This window comes from Balaenoptera borealis (genome assembly GCF_965194805.1).
Source record: "Balaenoptera borealis genome assembly, chromosome: 11".
NCBI classification, from domain to species: Eukaryota; Metazoa; Chordata; class Mammalia; order Artiodactyla; family Balaenopteridae; genus Balaenoptera; species Balaenoptera borealis.
In genome coordinates this window covers 3673143-3687446 of record NC_138868.1, presented here as the reverse complement: position 1 = coordinate 3687446, position 14304 = coordinate 3673143, and the positions used below count along the sequence as shown (strand labels likewise).

The window sequence follows — 14304 nt, the reverse complement described above, 5'->3', positions numbered from 1 at the left end:
CACCTCTTCATTTACTGACAAGGAGGGTGGTAACAGTATGGTCTCTGGGCATTAGGAAGAGAGACGTTGTCAGCCCAGAGAAGGGCAGCTTTTAACCCAGGGTCACACAGCAAGTGAGCATAGAGCTGGGTCCTCACCACTGCCTCTCCCCCTTCCCAGACCATGAAACAAGTGCTCAGCACCCGGCAGGTGCTCCGTGGAGGAAGAACCCGAGCCCCCCTGCTGATACTCAACCCAGCCAACATGGCTGAGGACACTGAAGGAAAGAAACCAGGACCAGAGCTACTGAGGCTCCTGCCTGAGGGCAGCCCAGAGGGAGAGGGAACCCGGGGCTCCAGGAAGGAGGACCAAGCTCTGGAGGGGCTTCTATCCAGATGCTGCAGCCAAGCCGCCCACGGGCCTCCGTAACCTCCTACAGGAAGTCTGCCCGGACTTCCCCCAGCTGGTGCTCCCATAAGCTCCTGCTGTTTACCTGTCCAACTCTCCTGCCAGGTCATGACCCCCAGGTGTTTCATCTCCAGTCCCTCCAGCTCCACCCAGCAGATGTGACACTGAATAGTGGACAAGTGAATTGTGGTGGCATCGCAAAAGGGCTCACCCTGGACTCCGACCCGTCAACCCCAAATCCCCTTTTCTGTTTGGAATGGGAACTGACCACCGAAAACTCGATTTCCCAGACCTTCGCTGGGCCTGCTGCCGAGTGTGCAACAGTGGGAGGATGTGATGGTGGGAGAGGCAAGGACCATGGTGGCCTCTGCCCCCTCTGAGGACAGGAGACTCGGGGAGAGGGGAGGGTCCTTTGCTCCGCGCTAACCCATCCCTCCCTCACCTCCACCTGGAGATTCAGCTCCCCAGGTGACCCCAAGCTTGGCCTCCTCTTCTCTGTGTCTCAATTTCCCTGATTCTTTCCAGCTTTGGAATTCTAGGGGGAAAATTCCAGAAGGACAGCAGCTGGAGGCCTCTTAGGGCTCAGATCTGTTCTTGTACTTCCTTAGCTTAAAACCCTCAACTGTTTCCTTCCTGTTAAAATTTGAACTCTTTGGCTCACTCAAAGGGACCTTCCAGGTGTGTCACGGTTTAACTGTCAGCTTTTCCCACCCTTAGAGGGATATAAAATAATGGTGCATCTTACAATCAGTGGTGTCTTATATTACATGAAATACGGCAACGCCAATCAATCTGACCAGTCCCATTAGCTCATTTAATCCCAGCAACAACCCTAGGTGGTACTTGCTATTATTATCCCGTTTTACAGAGAGGCTCAGAGAAGCTAACGCCTCACCTAAGGCCACACAGCTGGGCTGCCCATGCAGTCCACCCCAGGGAACCTAGGGTCAGGCGCCCTCTTGGGGGACGTGATGTTTTCACCAGGCCTTGATGAATCCTACAGTTCCTTGCTGGAGGAGCGGTAGCAGAGGCGGCATTTGGGATGGAGACATCTCCTGATCAAAGGACAGAGGCAGGATCGTGGGAGACATTTAGGGAACGGGGAGGCTGTAGGCGGGCTGGCGTGTGAGGGGATGGCTGGAGTCCTAATCACAAGAGGCGTTAGGTCCACATTATGCTGGGCCTTGAATGCCAGTGTGAGAAAGAGATTGTTGGGGGAAGCCATGGGGAGCCACTGAAGGCTGTAGAGCAGGGGCATGGCAAGGCTGGAGCATCATCTTAGTGGCTCCTATGTTTTCGGGGTAAAAGCAAGCTCCTTTTGCTGGCAGGCAAGGCCCTTCCAAATGGGGTCCCGCTGTCCTTGCCAGGTCCCTGGCAAGCTTCCCCCATACTGGTGCTTCCTTGGTCCCTGAGCCCACAGACTTCCTCCTCCCGCAGGTCAGCCCGGTCCCTCTCATCGTCCCCTGCGCCAGCATCACCTCCCAGGGGATCCCTCCCTCACTGCCCAGTCAACACGGACCCCGTCCTCCCCCGCCCCTTCCCCTCCCACCGTCCCCAGTCTTACCGCTGACCATCCTGGAAGGGTCCTGTCTGTCTTTACTGTCTGCCAGACCCCACCGAGTGGAAGTTCTAGCAGCCTGGGCCCCTCTCTGTCCTTCTGTCACCGCGGCAGGGTCTAGAAGGAATGACTCAGCCAATGATGAAGGCTTGAATTTACTCCACCGGCAAGGGCCCGTCTGTGTCTATTGTGTGAGCACTCAGGTGGCACCTGGCTTGGGTACAGATGGGCGTGGAGGTCCCACCAGCCCTTTTCTCCCCATGCCCCACCCCACCTGGTTCCTGCTGCGACAGCCCATGAGGAGCCTGGGGTTAGATGTCAGCTGGTCGGGTGGGGCCCCAGCCAGGCACTGACCCGGCGGGCTGGATGGGCTGGGCCCCAGCAGGTGTGCCGGGTGTTTTGCATCTGTGGTCCCTCTGGTCCCCCAGCTCACAGGTGAGGGAACAGAGGCCCAGAGGGGAATTGGCTGAGCTTTTACTAAGGTCCCAGCACGGGCTGAGGCTTTTCTCTGCCTGGCCCTCGCAACCTTGTGCTACAGCAATGGTTAGGTTTGAGGAAAAGGCCCAGGTTCCTGATGAGGACGATCAACGAGGTCTCGGCTAGCCCTCAGCCGCAGAGTCGGGACGGCAGGCAGGATGGGCGCCCGGTGCAGCCAGGTCCCACGGGTTTCTGTTCCCTGGGCCCAGGTGCAACCCCGGGCGAGTCCCCACACCTTCACCAGCGCAGTCTGTAAACCAGCGGGTGCCGGCGTGAGGCTGGCTCGGGGCTGAGGCTAGCCTGCCACACTCAGCAGAGGGCTGGGCTGAGGCTGACGTCATCATGATCCTCACTGTCACCTCATCATCGGACCCACAGAGGAACTGACTCCAAATAGGGGGGCTCCTTCTGAGGGTGTCCGAGTCTGGAGCTGCCACCCCTTACATGGAAGGGGCAGGGACACAGGCCCTCGTGGGCATCCCGGGTACCCCCGGCCCGCCCCACTTGGTGCGGGGGGCACGTGCCCTTTGAATCAATGGGAAATGACTTGCCCCTTCTCCCACCCACCTCAAGAGCCAGGTACCCACATGAAAAGGGCTCGAGTGGGTGAGCGCCTGTCTTTGTCATCCGCTGCCATTAGGGCCGGAACTTCTCATGGGAAAAGTAACGCTTTGGCTGCATGAAAGGCAGGGGGGCGCTGCGCGGCCTGGCGGTTCCAGGGGCGACCGACCTGGAGCCGTTTGAAGTCCACCCGTTATCTGCCGCTGGGGCTGTTTGGCTTCTGCCGGGGCATAAACAGGGTGATTGAAGTGGGCGGCTGTGTCTTTCCGGACGACAAAAGTCCCCTCGTTAATTGCCACATCAAATGATCGGGAACCCCCCAGTGGAAGCCCTCAAATTACCGTGAACACACACTGCAGCCCGAAGGCCGCAGCGGTGCCCCAACCCCGGCCGCGGCCCTGCTCCCCCCAGATTAGGTTACTTGCGCAGGCGGAGGTACAGGAAGGTCCCTGTGGATTTGTTCTGCTTCACTGCCAGCCCGCTATGCCAGCCCCCGGCCCAGCCGCAGCCCCCATTGTCTCCAGCCGCCCAGCCAGCACGCGGCCCGCCCTGCACAAAGCCCCAGGCCGCGGAGGGGAGGTCCCCTCCCGCGGTCACGCCCTGGTGACGGGGTGCCAGCTCCCAGACCAGCCCCACTCCGGCCGCAAAGGGGCCGTCAGTCTCGGCACCTTCAAAGGGGCCATCACGGAGCTGAAGGGACACCAAAGCCGCAGCAGCGTCAGCCCGCCACCCCTCTGGGCTCTTTGCTGTGCCTGACTGGTGGGGGCAGGGAGCCTGGGCGGCCAGTGGTCAGCCCCCTTCGCCGTCCTATTCCACGCTGGAAACAGGCACCCAGTGGGTCTGGGCCCTTATCTATCCTGGGGACACTCCAGGCACCAGACTTCAGAACCCATAATGCCAACACCTCGCCCAGCCCTTTCAGGAGAGACAGGATCATCACCTCCATTTTACAGATGGGAAGACTGAGGCTCAGGAAGCTCAAGTGCTTTCATCCAGGACATGCTCCTCATCTGTGCTCTGTGGTTGCTCACAGGCTGGTAAGGGAGAGACCCTAGTCACCCAGTGGTGATAACTAACTCTGACTTACCAATGTCCACACAACAGGGTGTGTGGCAACCACTTATGAGGGGCACATATGGCTCCTGAGGGGCCTGGCTGGCGACGGTCCCTGTCCCAGGCTGCCCACCTCTTCAGGCCTAGTACTGATTTCCATTTGCTTAGCGCTGACGTCCCCTTGGGCAGCTTGGGTAGCTTCCTCCACTCCTGGGATCCCAACACCTGCCTCAGCCGTCACGCATCAGCTCAGTCTGGGGTGGAGGCGGGGAGACGAGCTAACTACAGAAATGGGAGAGATAAGAGCCCGGAGGAGAGGACACAAAATCGAAAGCAGTCTGTCCTGATGGAAGGAAAGGGCATTCGCCAGGTGAGGGTGGATGGGCAGGACCGCTCTAAACCACGGAGCACACATGTGCCAAGGTCCTGCGGCAGCAGAGTGTGGCCCGTAGCTGGGCCCGGGGATGGGGGAAGGCTGTGAGCTGAGTACCGAAGGCGGCGGGGCAGGATGCCGAGGGCCTGTGGGTCCACTGTGCTAAGGATGCCCCTCTCAGAGTGATGGGGTGTTATGTGGGCTTGGTGGCTGCAGGAGTGATAGATCAGGACCAACTTTCAAAGTGACCCTCTGCTCTGCTGTGCTGTGAGCCCAGATCTCGGCTTCTCTCAGGAAGCCCCAGTGTGTGTGTGCTGAGTGCCCACTGTGTGTGCTGAGTACCCACTGTGTGTGAGGAGAGGTGGCCCACAGGTCCAGGAAGGAGGGGAATTCACAGGACGGTCCCTGCATTCCTGCAGGAGTTGGCGTGGATAAGCGCTACAAAGACGGTTCTCTTGTCTGGGACAGACACCAGATCTCCCGCATCAGACAGAGCTGAACGCAGCTGGTTCTGGGGGGTGGGACGTGAACCCTAAGGCTTTCCCATGGCAGGAGACCAGGCAGAGGTTCTAGTGCATCCTGCCATCAGCTGGGGTTGCGCCACGGGGCATCAGGGCAGCCAGGACAAGACAGCCAGCGCGGACTCTGACACACAGTGGTTCTCACCGAGCAGGAGCCCTCGGAGCCTTGGACGAGCTGCTTCCCTTCCCTGAGTCTTCCTCTTGTAAGGCCGTGGTTGCACGTCACTATTTAAAAGCGTTCTTTGGCAGGACCTCCTGTTTCCCAAATGAAATGGAGCATTTGCAGACAAAGCAGAGCAAACCAGAGGTGCGCTGGGGACAGCAGCAGGGACCGGATGGTCCCTGGCTCTCTTGTCCCCTCCTTCTCCGTGCTCCCCAGCCGGGTATGCAAGAGGTACAGACAGTCTTTGGGGCTCTGACGGCCCAGGACTCTCCCGGGAAGCAGGTCAGCACTGGACAGAGCACAGCCCCAACGTCCGCAGCCTGGGTTCCCGCCTCACTCGCTCTGCGATGTGAGCCAGGAAATAACACCCAGGTTTCCCGGGCAGTCGTGCCCCAAGGCGCTGACCACTGCCCAGCACCGCTTGCCCAGACGTTTCTCCATGAAAAAAACCAACAGCAACTTTCTCTTGCCCAGACTTCTCCAAACGACATCTGCCTGATCTTGCCACTGTGTTTGCATTGGAAAGAAGAATGAGCATCTTTTCAAGTGCTTATTGGTCATGCAGATGTCTTCTTGGGAGAAATGTCTATTCAAGTCCTCTTGCGTGTTGTTCTTTTTGTTGTCGAATGGTAAGAGTTCTTTATATATTCTGGATATTTAATAACTTTAACAAGGGGCTTGCATTGTCACTTTGCCAACAGCCCCGGAGTCAGGCCAGGTGGTGGGGCTGTGTAGTGGTTTTGCAGGTGGCTTGGCTGGGCCCTGGCTGGCGTGGGCTGGGTGGGAAAACACTGGTGGGTGACCCTGGTCCTGTCCAGCAGCAGCGGGGGTGTGGCAGGGACACTCTCTGGGTGTTTCAGTTTTCTCATCTGCAACAACAGACATAATAACAGAATCCACCTCGCAGCGCTGTTTCATAGAATAAATGACTTCGTGGACATAAAGCAGGCAGTGGAGAGCCTAGCACATAGTGTGTGCTCAATTAACGTTCAGTATTATTACTATATAAACTGTACAGCACTCAGTGCTCTATCATCAAAGGAATGTCCACTAAAGTATAATTTTTGCCTCCCAAATGTCCTAAACTTTAAAAAAAAATCACACTACCCAGGATTAGCAAGGCACCAGGGAAACAGTTCCTTTCATGAAGCAAAATAAAGTTTTCTTTTTTAAAATCTCCTTAAAATATTTAAGTGGCTGCTTAAAGCAAAGATAATTATAGATTATTCTGGGCGGGGGGGTCACAACATATGTAAAAGTAAATGTATGAAAACCAGAACACAAGAGATGGGGGAGGGATATTGTAGTTAGTTTCTTACTCTGCATAAAACTGTGTATGATGCGATGGTAAATGGGGATACACAGACTTCAAAGCGAGCGCTAAACAAGCAAACAAAAAGAAAACAAAGAGGTAAAGCTAGTAAGCAGATGGAGAAGGAAGAAGAAAGGGGAGACAGAGAACAGAGACAGAAAAAACCAGCAAGGCATCCATCAGCCCAACCATCTCAGGGACCACACTGAATATAAATGGTCTAAACGCTCCGAAATAAAAGGCAGAAATGGTCCAATTGGGTACACGAGTGAGACCCGACCATTCGCTGTGCACAGGTCATCCAGTTTAAAGGTGAAGACAGAGGCACGAAAACAAGGATGGAAAGTTAGCTGCTGGGTTCCATCTATCTGGACCCCTCATGCCACCTCGACCCAGGTCCTTGCCTATAAGGATCGCTTCGAACACACGTTGACACACACCACGGGGCTCCCCTGTCTGCGTGATACTACACTTTGACAAACCCACAGGAAATACAACACGAGGAGTGAACCCTAGTAAACCATGGGCTTTAGCCAATACTACTGTATCAGTCTGGGTTCATCAATTGTAACAAACGGTGTCCCACTAATGCAAGATGTTAATAACAGGGGGGCCTGGGGGGTATAGAACGCTACATACTATCAGCTCTATTGTCCTGTAAATCTCAAACTGCACTAAAAATAATAGTCTATTAATTATTGAAAAGCAAACAAATCAACTGAAAAAGATGGTGCACAGCATGGAAGAAGAGGAAAGGGGCCGGAGCTTGACCTGGGAAGCGGGGAGCCCTGGGGCTGCAGCTGCTGGCTTTCTGATTCCCAGCCAAGTGCACCTGGGCTACTCGCACACTTAACATCACTTCATGGCATTGATTATCACAGCTCCTCCCCATTTACAAGTAGCTTATCAATAAGCATCTTGTGGGCGCTTTGCTGCAGTGCCTGAAGCTGCTGCAGTGGCTGGAGGAGCTTCCAGAACATTCCAGCCCGGACTGTGGCTCAGGAAGGCACACCTCAGCATGGCCGTGCCCACGTGGGCTCGGAGGCCCAGCTGGATAGGCCGTAAGAGTGGTCTCCGCTAGCCAACGTGGGGGATGCAGGCCCCGCCCCAGTCTGGATGGTCAGCCACTCCGGGTCCCGTCTCACTCTGCCCTGCTCTCCAGCCCCTGGCAGCCAGGAGGCAAGAGGTTGGAAACAAGTCTTTGATGCTGTGTGAGGCTGGGCCAGTGACTCAGCCTCTCTGTGCTCAGGTCTGATTTCAAAGGTGGCCCCTAGATCATAGGGTTAAGGAGGAAGGGTGTGATCAACACATCTCCAGAAGTGAATAATAAGAGGTGTCTTTTTTCTTGGCAGCTCATGTGCCCTGGTTGTGGGGTCGGGGGAGGGGCAGGGAGGACCACCCCTCACCCCACCACCAGGCAGAAACATCAGGAGATGAGAACAAAGTGTTCCTAGCTGTATAGTTTGCCGGGGCTGCCATAACAAAGCACTGCAGAGTGGGAGGCTTAAACGGCAGGCATTCACTGTCTCCAGTCCTGGAGGCTGGAATCCCAGATCCAGGTGTGGGCAGGGCTGGTTCCTCCCGAGGCCTCTCTCCTCAGCGTGTAGACGGCCGTCTTCTCCCTGTGTCCTCACGGGATCGTCCCTCTGTGTGTGTCTGTGTCCTGACCTCCTCTTCTTATAAGGACACCAGTCCTATGGGATTAGGGCCTCACCCTAGTGACCTCATTTTACCTTATTTGCTCCTTTAAAGACCCATCTCCAAATACAGCCACATTCTGAGGTGCTGGGGGTCAGGACTTCAACACAGGAATTTGGGGTGGGGGAAGACACAGTTCAGCCCATGACGCCAGCAAATTCCTAAAATACACCCATGAACCTGGCCCCAAAAGGGAGGATGGCAGCCAGCCACTGAGATGTGAGCCCAGCTTGGGTAAGGGATGGGGGGCTCCTGTAAGGCTGCATCCTGGGTTGTGGGTGAGAACACTGCAGAGATGAAAGAGGAATGCATTCCGAGTCCGGGGTCTGGCTCTGGCCCTGCCAGGTCACCACGTGTGCTTTTCTGCCCCTGTGTCCATCTGCCCCTGCTCTCTGCCTCTCTGTCCACATCTGTAGAATGGGCAAACGTTTATTCAGGCCTCACTGCGTTTTTGTAAAGGTGCAGTGGGCTCAGGACAGCCAATCAGACCCCGAACACCAAGAGAAGGTGAGATGCTTAATATTAATTAGATCTGGGAAAGGCAGATGGGCCAGGTGGTCATCACGGACAAGCGTGTCCCCTCCCCGACCTCCGTCTCTCCGTGACAATTCTGAGACAGAGCCATCTGGGGTGTCTAGAGAGCAGACAGTGGGGCTGGACCCGGCTCAGGCCTCCACGTACCTAATGCCACCCTGAGAGCTTCGCACTCTACCTTGCTTTGCACTACCTTGTGGGGGAGGCCCCATTTCACAGAGTGGACAGCCGAGGCTCAGGGGTCACCGGGCTGCTGGCAGGTGGTGAGGGGGTTTCCTGAGTACAGGCACCCACTTCCAGTGTGATTTGCCAGGGAGATTCTGGAGGGGAGGGAGGTCTGCTCCCAAGGGATCCCATGGTGTCAGGGGTCCCCTGGCACCCGGGGAGCAGTTCAAGGTTGACAGGCTGGCAGGTACAAGTGTGCACGTGTCTTCACGATGCCCGAGGAGAAGCAGGGCTCAGAGCCCTGGAGGGGGGTGTTTTATCTGCGAAGGGCTCCCGAAGCTGCAATCGGTCATTTTGCTCCAACTCCAGGGAACTCTGCGGTCCCTGCAGCTGTGTTTCAGCAGCCAGGAGGGGCTTTCATCCCGCAGAGGACTCCGGCTGCTTCGCCACCAGGCAATGGAAAGAACTTATTTTAGGAAAACGGGAATCCACCTACCACTTAGTGAGGAGTCCGGGCTAATCGTGAAGCTGTTCGCAGTTTCTTTCTTTAGCTATTTATTAAACTGGCTCACACTGGAATTAATGGCTGGGCCAGCCTTGCTCGGCTCCTCATGTGTGTGTTTCCTGGGGGCCTCCACAGCCATTTCGGCCTGATTAAAGGCTCCGCCAACCCACTGCCTCACTCGGACCCACAGTTCGAAGCACCAGGCCTGGGAATGCCTGGCCCGTGGCTTGCAGGCCTGACTGCGGCTGGAGAGGCTGATTTTGCCTCAAAATCCATGCCCTGGGCCCCCACCCACACTACACACGCTGCTCAGCTGCCCCGTGAGCACCTGCCTTGGCCATGCGGTGCAAGCACCCTGAGCCAGCTGGTCCCAGCACCCACCCGGGGGTCCTCCCGGCCCCGGACGCCCTCTGCATATCACCCCACTGTTGGCTTTGAGGCACTTTCCATGGTTTGAGGTGGTCCCATGTATCCATTTGCCTGCCCTTCCGGAATGTAGGGCCGGTCCAGGAAGCCAGGGCCTCTTCTCCCCACTTGCCCTGAGTCTCTAGATGCTAGAACATGGCTGGGTATACAGCTGGCGCTCAGTCAGTAGGCATTGAGTTTCTCAGTCCTAGTTGGAAAGGGAAGGCGTCAGAGGCCAGCCCAGGGAGACTTCAGTCCTCAAGAGCAGCAATCAGGGAAGATCAGAGATGCTGTTCAGGGCTGTCAGCCCAGCAGCCAGGTAGGTCCCCACCTGCCTGGGGATGCAGCGGGGAGGACCCTAGATCCTCTGCCACGCTGTCCCTCACAAGGGACTCGGGCAGGGCTCAGGCAAGAGTGAGGGTGTCACCTCCTCACACCCGCCATGACGGCTGGAATCAAGAAGTCAGATAATAACAGGTGTCGGTGAGGATGACTTGGGAAAAGCCTGAAAGCTCCCTATGGCCCTGCAATTCCATTCCTAGAAATGAAAACATAAGTCCACACGAAAACTTGCACTTGAACGCTCATAGCAGCATCGTTCAACACTGCCCCAAAGTAGAAACAACCCAGATGGCAATCAACCAATAGTAGGAGAAACGAAACGGAACACTATTCAGCCATAAAAGGGAAGGAAGCCCTGACACACGCTAAAACATGGATGATCCTTGAAAACATTCTGCTAAACAAAAAAAGCCAGTCACAAAAGACCACGTAGTATAGGACTCCATTCATGTGAAAAGTCCAGACCAGGCAAGTGTGTAGACAGAAGGTGGATTAGTGGTTGCCCGGGTCTGGGAGGAGTGAGATTTAAGAGGGGTGATAGCTAAAGTGTATGGGGTTTCTTCTTCAGGTGATGAAAATGTTCTAAAATGAACTGTGCTGATAGTTGCACATAACTGTGAATGTACTAAAAACCACTGCGTTACACACTTTAAATGGGCAAATGGCATGGTATGTGAATTATATCTGAACAAGACTGAAAATACAAAAAGAAGGCGAGCCCTGCTCAGCCTGTGTGCTCCTGTGTATACGCAATCGAAATGCATGCACACGTACCCCAAAAGGCGCGCACTAGAATGTTCTCTGCAGCTTTGGTTAGAAAAGCCCATGGAGAGGTGAGAGCATAGGTAACCCTGGTGTCTCCGTGCAGTGGCGTACCGTGGAGCTTTGAGAACAACACGTGGCCTGCAACCCACCCAAGGACGGTCAGACAAATGTCAAGATAATGAAGCCAGACCCCAGAGCACAGACACCGGATGATTCCTTCATACAAAGCGAAAGCAGGCAAAACTCAGATCTGCTGATAGGAGTCAGGAGCGGTTACCCTTGGGGCAAGGTGCTAGGTGCTGGCTGTGTCTTGATCAGGCTACTGGCTATGAAGGGCAAGTCACTGAGCTGTGGACTTTTCTGTGTGTGTATCACATGCCAATAAAACTTTCTCAAAGTTAAGGTGAAAACCAAGCATGTGGGACCAGGGTGGTAGGAAGATTTGGGGGTCCGGCCTCCCACCCACCAGCTGAACTCAAGCCCCAGCTTTTCTGGCTGAATTTGGTTGGTTATGGTTTTTCTCACCTGTACAGCATGGCTGATGACAGCATCTACCTGAGAGGGCTGTTCTGAGGACCAAGGGAGATGCTACAGTTAATAGTTGAGTCTGGTCCAACACAGGGCCAGGATCCCCTGGGGCCAGGTGAGCTGCTGCCCTTCTGACTCGGTCAGCTGGGCTCCCTTTCGGTTCCTGGAGAGGATACCAAGGGTCTCTCCCTTCCCGTAAATGTCCACGTCCCGATCCCGGGAACCTGGGAACTCGTTACCTTATGTTGCAGAGGTGAATTGCAGATGTGACGAAGTTAAGGATGAAGTTAAACTAAGGGGAGATTACCCTGGATTATCTGCATGGGCTCAGTGTCATCACAGGAGATCAGAGTCAGAGAAAGGGACATGACTGCAGAAGCAGAGGTCGGAATGATGAGGCCACCAGCCAAGGAATGCAGGCGGCCTCCAGGGGCTGGAAAAGGCAAGAGAAGAGACTCTGCCCTGAAGCACACGGCCCTGCTGATGCCTTGAATTTAGTCATCAAGCCCACTGGGGACCTCGACCTCCAGAGCTCTAAGAGAATCAGTTCGTGTTGTTAGAAGACACCCAGTTTGTCACCATTGTCAGAATGGTCACAGGCAACCTGTGCGCTGGGCCTCTCCCATCTCACCTGTGTCTGACTGGGACATGCCCAGAGCCGGGCCCAGCACCCAGTCTCCTCATGGTGGGCCCTCGGGGGGCTGTGTAAACCGTAAAGCCCCACACTCGCCACACTGGCTGGGCCGGTGCCCTGGCTCCCCGCCCTGGTGGTGGAGGAGGGACCGGGGGAGACCCTCGGGCTGCCCCAGCCCAGAGCGTGTGCCCCTCCCGGCGACAGAGGAGGAAAAGCTGGGTCCCCGGTGGTCGGGTCCTACTGGAGCCCCCTTGGCCTGACAGGGAACAACAGGCCCCCAGGGCTCAGCCAGGACACCTGCAAACACCCACCACCGCGGTGACTCCACTCAACACACATTTGCGGGGCACCTGCTCTGCCCCAGGCTTGCTCGGAGGGTGGGGACGCAGAGGGGAGCAAACCCCAGTGGGGTCTCTCCCCCAGCGAGCCCAGAGTCCAGCTGGGAGGACAGATGCTGATCGCATCATGAAATCTGGGCTGTCAGGGATTTAGGAAGGGATGGCTGGGCAGGAAAATCTGGGAAGACCTACCTGGGGAGGTGATAATTGAACTGGGGAGGGCGTTCCTGGGATGACAGAGCGGGAGCCTTGTGAGCCGTGGGAGGGGGGATGGGGACGAGGCTAAGAGAGCACGGGCAGCCGGGATTCTGAGCCTGACAGAAGGCTCTGGAAGGCTATAAGCTGGGGGGGGGGGGTGGGGTGGGGCGGGCAGTGGGTGGGTGTTGTGACCAGTCTGCTTTGGGGAAGACCACTCTGGCTGCCCCATGGAGACCAGCTGAGGGCAGAGTGGCTCTGGCCAGGCCAGGCAGGGAGCCTTGGTGCTAACCCAGGGGTTGCCTTTCCCTGGAGGAGGCGGGGCCCACCAACCCCACCTGGAGGCCTTCCCTGCGTCTGGGAGCCCAGCTGCATCCTGGGAGTTGGTTCCAGAGAGACCTGCCTCCCGCTGGCCCCGTGGGCTGGGGGCGGGGCCTGCAGGGAGAGGCAGATACCAGCAGTGGGGCTCCAAAAGGTGCCAACTCTGCAGCCCCCAGGGGCCCGGCCCCCGGGGTCCACCCGGCCCCGTCGTAAACCCATTGCAGCCCCTCCTCCGCCTGTTCGCTGACCTGCAGCCAGGTGCAAATTGGGCCCTGCCGGGGACAAAATGGCTTTGATGAACCAAATGGCGTTTTTTTGTTGAGGGGGGCATTGGAATGGCCCCAGGCACCCGGGCATGGTGTCCTTCGGGGACCCAGGCCCAAGAAGGGCAGGAAGGGTTTCTTTTATGAGCCCTCCCCTCCCCCGGCCCCAGCCCCCAGAGCAGCTGCCCCCATGACTGGCCAGGCCTCTTCCAACAGCAGGCGCCTCGGCTCGAAGGCCTGGCCCTTGCAGGGCCCAGAGATTAGGGTCTGCTGTCCCTGAGGATGGGGCTTCGAAAGAGGAGGAACAAGGATTCTCACAGCGACTAAAGTGCTCTTAAACAAACAAACAAACAAACAAACAAAAACTCAAGCCAACAATGATGGATCTCAAGACCTTTTCCAGGGTCTCAAGAGAAGCAAGGGAGGGACTTCCCTGGTGGTCCAGCAGTTAGGACTCTGCGCTTGCACTGCAAGGGGCCTGGGTTCGATCCCTGGTTGGGGAACTAAGATCCTGCACGCTGCGCAGCCAAAAAAAGAAAGAAAAAAAAAAAGAGGAGCAGGGAGGCAGAGGGTCCCAGGCCCTCCCAGCGTTGCCTGGCCCTGCAGCCCACCTCCCTGCTCTCCCTCAGAGTCCCAGCCCCATCAGAGACGCCTCATTTGTTCAGGAGGAGCCGAGCTGACCAAGTCCTTTCCCGGGCATCTTGGATGCCAAGACATGGGCGGGCAGGATCGGTCCTTACCCGTTTCACAGATGGAGAAGCTGAGGCCAAGAAGATAGGACAACCGGGTCCTTCCCCATCCTCTTCCCACTAGACATTGATCCCTCCCCGTCTCAGGGGGTTCCCGTCCATCCCGTGGTCGCTGCAGAAAGGGAGGTGGGCTACTTTGGGTCATTTTGAACTGAAACTCCGCCCCCCCAATCCAGGCACATCCTTGCTAACCTTAGCCTCCTACTGAAAGCCCCCTTGCCTCTCCCACAGTCCATTCCCCAACGGCAGCTGGTGATCTTTCCAAACACAGTACACCATGGCCCTCCCACCACCCTCACCCTCGGCCTTCGGGGCCCACCCGACGGAGCTACTGCCCTTCCAGCTCCCAGGCAGTAAGCTCCTCCGGCTCACCCCGGCCGGCCAGCCTTGCCACCAGGAACTCACAGGCCAGGGCCACCCTGCTCTTGGATTGTGTGGTCATTGGCACGGGGTTCTG

General features: G+C 56.6%; 1 long non-coding RNA gene across 4 annotated transcripts; it reads right to left on the bottom strand.

Annotated features, from left to right (window-relative positions):
* Nucleotides 1-1133: 1133 nt before the first annotated feature.
* Nucleotides 1134-14039, bottom strand: LOC309605179. 4 transcript variants are annotated; one of them, XR_014231278.1, is made up of 7 exons: nucleotides 13839-14039; nucleotides 11655-11780; nucleotides 11345-11510; nucleotides 4071-5962; nucleotides 3010-3203; nucleotides 1952-2062; nucleotides 1134-1442 (listed from the first exon to the last, which is right to left on the bottom strand). It is a non-coding gene; the product is annotated as an uncharacterized lncRNA (long non-coding RNA). The 4 variants fall into 4 exon arrangements; XR_014231275.1 differs by having other exon boundaries at nucleotides 11345-11780; XR_014231276.1 differs by having other exon boundaries at nucleotides 4805-5962; nucleotides 11345-11780.
* Nucleotides 14040-14304: the final 265 nt, after the last annotated feature.